This window comes from Talpa europaea (assembly GCF_964194135.1).
Source record: "Talpa europaea genome assembly, chromosome: 2".
In the NCBI taxonomy this organism is placed as follows: domain Eukaryota; kingdom Metazoa; phylum Chordata; class Mammalia; order Eulipotyphla; family Talpidae; genus Talpa; species Talpa europaea.
This window is the reverse complement of record NC_140068.1, coordinates 118,958,422-118,962,260: the sequence shown is the minus strand read 5'-3', so window position 1 is coordinate 118,962,260 and position 3,839 is coordinate 118,958,422. Positions and strand designations below refer to the sequence as shown.

The 3,839-nt window shown below is 62.1% G+C and overlaps 1 pseudogene across 1 annotated transcript; it reads left to right on the top strand.

Moving 5' to 3' along the window:
• Window positions 1-2,629: 2,629 nt before the first annotated feature.
• LOC311188290 (olfactory receptor 11L1-like) lies at window positions 2,630-3,566 on the top strand (annotated as a pseudogene). The gene has a single exon. The product of its transcript is annotated as an olfactory receptor 11L1-like (transcript).
• Window positions 3,567-3,839: the final 273 nt, after the last annotated feature.

The following is a 3,839-nucleotide window of genomic DNA, read 5'->3' as shown; positions in this document are numbered from 1 at the left end:
CGCAGAAGATGGCCAGTCGCAGCTCACAGGAGGGAGCCAGGGCCGGTGTGCGGGGTGGAGGGCAGCAGGGCCGAGCTGGCAGCAGGGAGGACCGTGGGCACCATGTGCCGGGGAGATGGACAGGTAGGCCCAGGGCTCAGAAGGCCACCAGGAGAGGTGTGTTTGGAGCCAGAGGCCATGCCTGTGGGTGAGGGACTGCGAGCCTGAGGCTGCAGGCCCTGCGGATACTCTGTCCAGGTGGGATCGCCGGCCCTGTGGTGCCTGGAGAGCAGCAGGGAGGCCCTAGCCCAGAGGCGCCTGGTGGCCCTGGATGGCGGGAGGTCTGTGGTACTGGGGCCTGTTTATTTCCATAAAGGCTCCAGGGAAGCTGTGAAGTGAGATGTGGGGCTGGCGCCTGGGAGGTTCTGTCTCGGGGCGGGTCTTGTTGGCTGAGCTCATTGTAAATCAGGTGATCCAGTCCCTGGAATAGCCAGGACTTGATGTCAGCCCCAAGCAGGTCTGCACCCCCACCCCCATCACCCCACCACCTGCTCGCACCCCCACCCCTGCCACCCCCCACCCCCGCCAACCCCCCACCCTGTCACCCCGGCACCCTGTCCTGCCCCAAAGGGCTAGGCCCAGCAGGTCCTTTTTCCCTTGTGTCTTTGACTGCGTTTGAGGGGGACTTTAGGTGACTCAGAAATGGGGCCAAATGCCCTGTGACCCAACCACTTTGCCCATGCTGACCCCGTCAACCAGGTCCTGGTGGTCTCGGCATTTAAATTCTGCCTTTGTCCGGTCACTGCTCATGTCATGGAAGTGGGAGCAATGGCAGGAAAGGACCATGTTCCAAAGTGAATTGCATCACTCGCTGCCCTGTGGGGTCACGCTTCCCCTCAGCCTGGGCTCCTGGACTGGCCTGGGGTCAGCCTGCCCTGGGGCAGGGCCCAGGAACAGTAGTGAGCAGAGAAGGCCAGAGACTGTGGTCTGTGCTGTGCGCAGGAGCTGAGATGGGGTCAGAACAGAGACCCAGAGGTCTGGTGCCTCTGAGGAGGGTGGGGAGCGGCTGGGAGGGAGCAGGGCAGGCAGGCCCTAGGCACAGAGAGCAGACACCACACAGCAGGGCCAGCTCCTGGGCGCAGCCAGCAGGTGGAGCCAGGGGCCTTTTTCACTGCAGAGCTCCAGAGACCATGGCTCCTTAGCCCTGAACTGGCCGCTCCCTGCAGCCTCACGCCCAAGCCCCTCGCCAAAGCATTTGCTTTGTGCTCTGGTTTCCAGCCTAGCAGAGGCCTCTGCTGTGGCAGCTGCTCTGTCCACTTTCCCAGGAGGAAGGACGGGTGTGCCTGGGGCGCAGGGAGACTGGAGCAGTCTGGTGGGAGGGGCGGCGCTCCTTGGGGGGATGCGGCATTTCCAGGGGGTGTCGGTTAATTTGGGCAAGAGACCAAATAAAGCCACAGCCGGCTCAGGTGCAGCCTCTGCGGGAGAGGGGGGGAGGAGGGGTGATGCACCACCCATCGGGCTCCCTGGGAGACAGAGGGGGGCGGTGAAGGAGGGCCTCCTGGTACTTCAACTTCATCACTTTTCTACACAAAAAGTCTTGGAAGGTTTTGGAGAAGCGCCTGAAATAGTCTCTAGGGGGAGGGAGGGAGGTGGAAGGGCCTGCGGCTGGAGTCCTGGGCCTGGGCATTACAGAGGTGACATCACGCTCAGTCCTTGATGAGGGAAGCCCCTGATGGCAGGCGGATGCTGGCTTCATCCAGAACTAGGCTAGACCTTGAAAAAAAGGAGGGGTGACTTGTTGACTGGACACAAAGTCCGATCACTAAGCTGGTGTCCACCTGGGTGAGAAGGTACCAGTGGAGATGCAGGCTGGCTCAGCCCTGGCCACACAGACACACACAGACACACTCAGATGCTCAAGTGCCCGGAGGAGGTGTCCATAAACACTGAGGGCAGAACACAGTCTCCCGGGGCTGGGAGACGGGCCAGGTGTGACCTGTTTCCAGATGAGGGTCACCTGTGGGAGGAAAGGGCCCAGGCCCTTTCCAGGAAAACATAGCTATTAATTTTTTAAAGGTTTATTTATTTATGCATAAAGAACTGGGGTACAGGCCAAAGGTTGGGGGGGGGGAGAGGATTTACCAGAGACCAGAGACAGAGTGGGGAGTAGAACAGGCAGATCTACTGAAACACGCTGCTGAGGGGAGCAGCGGGGAGACAGAAGAGGTCTGTCTCGCCTTGTGGGTCACTCCCTGGCTGGGGATTGAACTCATGCCTTAGTGGCTGGCGACAGCTTCACAGTGCTGAGACTTAACCCTCGCGCCACCAGGGAGGCCCGGCTATTAATTGTATTTCCTGTGTTTGGCTCAGTGAGCCCCTTCTTACCTGTGGTGTTGAACCTGAAACTTCTAGATCTCAGAGAGCCTGGTGAGTGGAGCTTGCTGAGGCCCTCCCCCAACTCTTGGGCCCCTTTCGCCTAATGGGTTGAAACTACAGTGGTCTAAAAGCCAGGGGGAGCCGCGCACGTTCTTCCAGAAAGCTGTAGGGGAGACGGGAGTGCTCGAAGACAGTCTCTCATGTTCCAGATAGCACCGAGGATTTTCATGCCTTGTCCGCAGTGCTTTCCAAGGTCTCTTCCCCTCCGCAGGCGATGGAGCCCCCAAATGTGTCTGCTGTCACTGAGTTTCAGCTGCTGGGGTTCCAGAACCTTCTCGAGTGGCAGTCCCTGCTGTTTGCCATCTTTCTGTTCATCTACGTGCTCACGGTGGTGGGGAACGTCGTCATCATTGCCGTGGCGAGCCATGACCGGCGGCTGCACACGCCCATGTACACGTTCCTCAAGCACCTGTCCTTCCTGGAGGTCTGGGACACCTCCACCGTCGTGCCGCCGCTGCTCGCCAGCCTGCTGTCCCCGGGCCGTGCCATCTCCTTCCCCGCCTGCATGGCCCAGCTCTACTTCTTTGTGTTTTTCGGGGCCACCGAGTGCTTCCTCCTGGCCACGATGGCCTATGACCGCTACCTGGCCGTCTGCAGCCCCCTGCACTACCCCCTCCTGATGCGCCCCGAGACCTGCGCCAAGCTGGTGGCCGTCTCCTGGGTGACCAGGGTGGGCACGGGGTCCTGCCCTGCCTGATGATCTTCAGGCTGGACTTCTGTGGCTCCAACCGGATCAACCACTTCTTCTGCGACCTGCCCCTCCATGCGGCTCTCCTGCTCCCGCGTCTACCTCACCGAGATGGTCGTCTTCGCCCTGTCCATCGCCGGCTGCGCGTGTGCCTCCTCCCCACCCTCGTGTCCCACGTCTTCATCGTGGCCGCCATCGTAAGGATCCCCTCCGCCTCCGGCCCGCGAAGACCTTCTCCACGGCGGCTCCCACCTGGCCGTGGTCACCACCTACTCCGGGACCACGATCTCCATGTACGTGCGCCCCAATGCCCATCTGTCCCCTGAAATCAACAAGATCATTTCCGTCTTCTACACCGTGGTCCCCCCACTGCCGAACCCCGGCATCTACCATCTACGGTTTGAGGAACAAAGACTTCCAAGAGGCCACGAGGAAAGTGATGACAAGGAGGGGCCGCGTCTGAGGCCTCAGAGCTCAGGGCAGCTTCTCGCTCAGGTGCGGCCAGTGGGCGGGGCCAGGCGCGGCCCAGTGCGGTGGGGCCCTCAGCGGGCACTGCCTGGGCTGCCGCAGGTGGGGGCTGCTCCCCGCCCCCCCCCCCCCGCCCGCCGGCCTCTCCCTGGGCCCCTGCCGGCCCTGCTGTCCTCGCTCTGCCCTCCGGGGTCCCGCCGTGTGGCCGCGGGCTCCGCACGTCCCGTCCCCGTGCACGGCCGGCCGAGCTCGTGGGGCCGCGGACAGA